At 46.9% G+C, this 5,915-nt stretch overlaps 1 protein-coding gene across 10 annotated transcripts in view; it reads right to left on the bottom strand.

Moving 5' to 3' along the window:
- Positions 1-138: 138 nt before the first annotated feature.
- The window catches only part of ABCC1 (ATP binding cassette subfamily C member 1 (ABCC1 blood group)), a 62,411-nt gene continuing 56,634 nt past the window's right edge, over positions 139-5,915 (bottom strand). For 2 of the 10 annotated variants that reach the window (XR_014228291.1, XR_014228295.1), the window contains 2 exons: positions 4,021-4,292; positions 139-2,369 (listed from right to left, as the gene is read on the bottom strand). The gene's annotated coding sequence lies outside the window, so the exon portion shown is untranslated. The other 8 variants (XR_014228292.1, XR_014228293.1, XR_014228294.1 and 5 more) reach the window with 8 other exon arrangements.

Below are 5,915 nucleotides of genomic sequence, written 5' to 3'. Positions count from 1 at the left end.
TTGGTCACAGTGGAGCATGTCCAAACACCAACACTTCCGAGTTGAATTTAGCCACAAGGAATTTGTGTGGTGGAAAGCGTCCTCCTCTGATCCCTGCAGCGTGGCAGTCTGGCAGATGGGGACAGTAGCAGGGACTCACCTGCTAACCTGGTGGTTCGTTCCTGGTGTTATTCTTGAGTGCAAGTTTACCTCCTGCATGTGCCACCCTGGTGCCGCAGAGCCTCTGGCGTGGTCAGCTTTCAGGTGTTACTTTAACAAACCAAAACGGCAGCTGGCAGCAAAGCCTTCCCGGGCTTCCCGCAGTGCCGAGGAGCGCGGTCAGAGCTGTCCCCAAGTCTCTCCTCAGGAATCGCAACAAGAAAACGTGACAAACAAATCACACTGTGAGATACTGCTGTTTACTGTAACTTTCTTTAAAGCACTTCATTTTCTAGAAAGCTGAAATAAAAATAGAATCAAGTATTGAAATGGCTCTCTTCAGTAAGCTAAAGTAAATATAGTATAAAAAGGGGTAACGGGGGAGGGGAGAGTTCAAACTGGCAAGAATCAATCCAGACCAGCAAAGCCAGCAGTTTCTTCAACAGCTGTTGAGTGGCCTCTTCACCCACGTTAAGAGCAGTTACCAGTTTCTGCTGGACAAGTGCCTAAGATATCGAAGTCCAATGCCTGCTGCTGTACGGGTGCTCAAATACCAGGAAAGAGGCGATTTTTTCTGTCTACTTTCTCCAAACCTTACTCAAGGGCAGACACAAAAAAAAAAAAAATCCAAATAACAGATACAAGTTATGAGCACTCTAAAGGTTTATCAGCAGATCTCAAAACCAGGAGCATTTAGAACTAGTGAGATGTAAGTAAGGTATTTTTTCTTAACTAAGGTCGAAGAGAAACAGCAGTGCCCATGTTGCTGGGTAATTCTGAAACAGAGATCTTTTAGCATAGCATAATCTCTGATATAAACATCTTTTAAATGTTCACTTTCCCTTCCTAAGTTGGTAATGAAGGGAGAAGGCAAAAATAATCAAAACATACTTTCACACTGGTAATCTATGAAAGGGCACAGTTTTGCTGTTGGCTTGCACAAAGTAAAAGCAAGCAAAAATACCATCAGCTTTCAGACGTCAAGCTGTGCTGGAAGGGCAAAAGAAAAGGGATTCCCAAAATTACACGTGACAAAACCCCCGCGTTTCAGATGAGCCAGAGTCCCCAAGCTTATGCCCAAGCGGTGCTGTAAGTAAGTGACAAATCAGGAGCTCAAGCCTCACAAAAAAGGTAATAGTCACCACAAGGAAGTTATCTGGAAGTTGGTTAAAGCAAAACAGATACAAGAGTCAGTACTTGGAGATTCCATCCTCTTGAAAACCTGGTCTAAGGAACAGCAAGCGGTGTTTAAACGGACAGGTCTGCTGGGTCTTTGCAAAGGTATTTCTTCCTAGATTAGACTATTTGATTGAATTATGCAGTTAGCACCGGAGGCAACTACAGCAGGCTCAGAACTATGCTAACAGTCTATTTCATAAGTTACTCTAAAGAAATTTTAAATATTAAGAAAGAAAAGTCTGTCCAACGCCTCCAGTAACCTGAATGTCTAGAGCTGATCAAGAGGAGCGCCTGGACTTGCCCTGTCCACACCTTCATGGCATTAATTCTGAATAGCTACTGTGCAGCGTTAAGTGCAGCATACAGAGAGCAGCTGTGTTTAGCTCAGCCTTAGCTACCCACTCCAAGTGCAAATAACACCCACTAATCTAGAGGGTTTACTGACATCTCAGTGGCTTTCCAGCTCTCTCTGTTTTTCCCTTTGGAGCAAAACAAGTGTTTCAGTCTAGGTACAGTAGGGACTCTAGAGAAAAAACAAGTGTTTACCTAGACCACAGCAAGAACACACGATGTCCCTGCATTTCTGTGGGAGAACCCGTGTTTGGCCGGGTAGGCTGGGCTGCGTTCCTGCCTGAGGCAGGCTGCTGCTGGAGGCCAGGCCAGGCCCCGGCAATGGAGGCCGAACCCGGACCAGGGGGCTGGGAGCCAGCAAGCATCGCCGCTACGCAGCCCCTGGGCGACAGCCCGGCCCCGCCGGAGCACCTACCCCACCGTGGCAGCGCTTCATCCTCACAAAGCCGCCCGCTCCACACAGGCCACCTGCTCCACCAGTTGAGCCAGTATAGGACTCCCATGCAATCGTATGAAATGAGGTCAAGAGCTTAATTAGTGCTGTAAAACTTTCACTCTTCCAGCTGTCTGTCCAATCTGGACATCAAGAGTCAGGGCTTTCCATTCCAAGTTAATTTACTTTTTTTTGTTTTCCTTTCCTTTTTCCTCTTCATTTAAGGCTATCTCAAATGAAGCGAAAGGACAGCATACGCAGGAGAGACCTAAAAAAAAAAAAAAAAAAAGATTCTTGTCCCATGATTCCAAGTTTAGGGTAATACCAAAATTGCCAAAGCTAGAAAATAGGAATGAAGGTGTCATGCATTGATTTACACCAAGTTCAGGCCAAACATAGTTTGTAAGTCACACTCCTAGTTCCACAGATGGTTGCAATATGCACAGGAATGCCAAAATGTTAAAGGCATCACCAAGCCAAGCACAACTGTTTGTGCTACACTGCAGTTGAACCACTAAAGGATATCTTCAGAGATCATGGAATCATAGAATGTCCCGAGTTGGAAGGGACCCACAAGGATCATTGAGTCCAACTCCTGTCCCTGCATAGGACAACGCCAGAATTCACACCATATGTCTGAGGGCGTTGGCCAAATGCTTCTCGAATGTTGTCAGGCTTGGCGCCGTGACTGCCTCCCGGGGGAGCCTGTTCCAGTGCTCCACCACCCTCTGGGTGAAGAACCTTTTCCTAATGTCCAGCCTAACCCTCCCCTGGCATATCTTCCTGCCCTTCCCTCGGGTCCTATCACTGGTTGCCAGGGAGAAGAGATCAGCGCCTGCCCCTCCTCTTCCCTTTGCAAGGAAGCTGTAGACCGCGATGAGGTCTCCTCCCAGTCTCCTCTTCTCCAGGCTGAACAGACCAAGTGACTTCAGCTGCTCCTCATGTGGCTTCCCCTCTAATCCCTTCACCATCTTTGTGGCTGTTCTCTGGACACTCTCTAGTAGCTTTGTATCTTTTTTGTGCTGTGGGGCCCAGAACGGCACACAGCGCTCAAGGTGAGGCCGCACCAGTGCGGAGTAGAGCAGGACAATCACCTCCCTCGACCAGCTGGCAATGCAGTGCTAAAGATGGGATGTCTTGAGATGTCTCAAGACTGGGAACAGTTTTACAGAAGTAGCTGTATTCACACACATGAAGAACTAGGGTGTTATTTGCAAATCTCCTGAAAATCCCGAGCTGTTTTTTCAGCAGAGGCAGCTCTTCCAGATGTGAGGTATCTTCCATGTTGCAGCAAATAATATCAGCCGGGATATATCAACATGCACTGAAATCCGACACAGTAAATTCAACAGTTTTACTCTTTTGTAAATATTAACATGCTTATAATAGGTATGTTAATGTTTATTAACAAGACCACCACTAGCTTCATGTGGGCTGCAGTGGCGCACGCAGGACTACTGTAAGACAGAAGATACAGCACAACAGGAGCTGGACTGGTTTCACACACCCTTAACATTTTAATGAACAGATTGGAACAAAATGGTTCTGAGAGAAAGAAAAGACCTTTTCTTTGAAGGGTAAGGGTCTTTTCAAAGACTGGAAGAAATGGTCCATAGAGCAAAGAGCACAGAATGAACTTGAGCGCGGCACAGCCTTTCTCTACATAAGAGCAAGGACACTAAGTCTGGCCGCTTACTTTCAGGCCTGACAGGTATTTGGCAAATTTTTCACAAAATACACATAAATAGCCAGCAATGCAGCTAAAGAAGGTTTCCTTTTTTTCTGCTGATCTAAATGAAATTCATTGTTCTGTCTTTATCAAAAAAAAAAAAAAAAAAAAAAACACAAAAAAAAACAAAAAAAGGAAAACCATGGAGCTCAGCTTCCTCAGGCTCTGTAGGAAGAGAGAAGCTACCCACCTAGAGAGGCACAAGACTGCCAGCCCTGAAGATCCTCCCGGTGGGCAGATAATCACCTCTTCACCAGGAGGGGACCCGGAGGACAAGAACAGGACGAATGCAGGCCATGCCACAGCAGTGCACTTCAGGGAAACCCCGCTCTGCGGCAGCTGGATGAAGGTGCCCAGCTCACGTCCTTCCCAAGGACTAAGCTGCTCGTTGCAGCACACGCTCCCAGTACAGTCCCCACCTCCTGTCCTAGGCGCCGTCTTTCAGAGCTGGAATTACCTTGGCTGCATAAAGGAAAATCCGTGACATCAAGGCATTTGCAGAAAATAGGTGTCTGCTACACGACTCTGAGGTCAGCTGCTGGAATTCCGTGTCACGCCCCTGAATTTCCTAGCGCTTCCCCCCCGGGAGGGAAGGCTCATTGCCCCGGGCTGTAACATCACTGATCCCAGCTGGGTGGCACCAGACTCCCTTGTGCTGGAGGCCACATGCCCTCAGGCTAGATTTCACTTACCCAAAAGCTCTGGAAGTGTCCCAAGTACTAAATAAGCATTACGTCCAAACACACGCCCCAAAATTAAAACAGATTAAATAAGGAAAATCTACTTGTTTTAATGCCAGATTCTAATACCTTACCTCGCCGCACGTTGCATCATTTTCTGCCGTTGGTGCCAGTAACGCTGCATACACGGATCAGTCCGGGGCCCTCTCTTCCCTAGCTGAAACGGGATCGCACAGCTACACTGCTCCTACTCAAGGTACCCCAGAGTACCTGTATGACACTGCTCTTACACGTAGGCTCTGTGGGAAGAAAGCTGCACCTGTTCTGCTAGCTCTGTTAGTTCAGACTGATCCTCATCACGCATAATACAATTTTGTTCACGTTACATCCAGACAAAATATCCATCGTTTTTATGAGCACAGACATTTGGAATCGGGATCACGAATCAATGCAGCATCAGCACAAAGCACTGACAGGTATTTAGGGCAAACAGAAAAGAGTATCTACTCCAGAGCTGGGGCAGAATGGTTTGTGCTAGCAAGCATATAAAGATATAAAACTGGGAGCACACAGTGACGCCTATTAATAACCACATGGTTGAAAAAGAACAAGACTGAAGCACACACAAAGGGCAGTCTTCTGACCCCTTGCTGCACTATTTAGGTTATCCTGCAAAATACAGCATTTTGGACACGCAGTTCCCCAACTGATGACAAACAGCCCATGAACAGCCAGAGAACATCCAGTGACACTTTCCAGTGTACCCAGTTTGAGATTGCAAATGCAGTTTAAGTCGTTCCTACACAGACAACTCCACTGCAAACACTTTACACAGCGGAAGCTAATTCTGCAAGTTCTGCATTTCAAACAAACGTGCTGCTAAGTGCACTTCCCTTGTTTTCAAAGGACTTACCTCACACAAACATTAAGGCTTGTAAATCTCTGTTAATCAGTGTGCAATGGAAAGCAGTGTTTCCTTGAATCCGAGATCAGTTTCCACCAAAGAACTCTAGCAATACAGCTTCCTTTGAATTCAATCCCAAACCTGCAGAGTACTTGCAGAGTCTCCATCTCAGTAATGAGCTACACGGAACCCACAAGACTTTTCAAAGGTATCTGAAATCCTGTCTGAAGTTCTTCACTGGACGTTCTCCGCAGCCCTGCCTTGAGGAAGGTGGTGGTGATAACTAGTTTGTGCAGGAACCTTTGCTGTCTGCTTGTCCAATGCCAGCGGCCCCTCTCCCCTTTCCTTCCCAGGGCTCTCCTAGGAGGGGGTGGAAGACGAAGGATCACAAAGTGTTCCTGGAGGACGACTGTCCCCAAGCGGGAAAGGTCTCATGGTGGTATTCACAGTTCCTCCTCTGGGTCTCCTCTGCAGGTAGACCTGTCTCCATTTTACTGCAGC

Source organism: Platalea leucorodia (assembly GCF_965183815.1).
Source record: "Platalea leucorodia genome assembly, chromosome: 5".
NCBI lineage: Eukaryota > Metazoa > Chordata > Aves > Pelecaniformes > Threskiornithidae > Platalea > Platalea leucorodia.
This window is presented reverse-complemented; position numbering and strand designations above follow the sequence as displayed.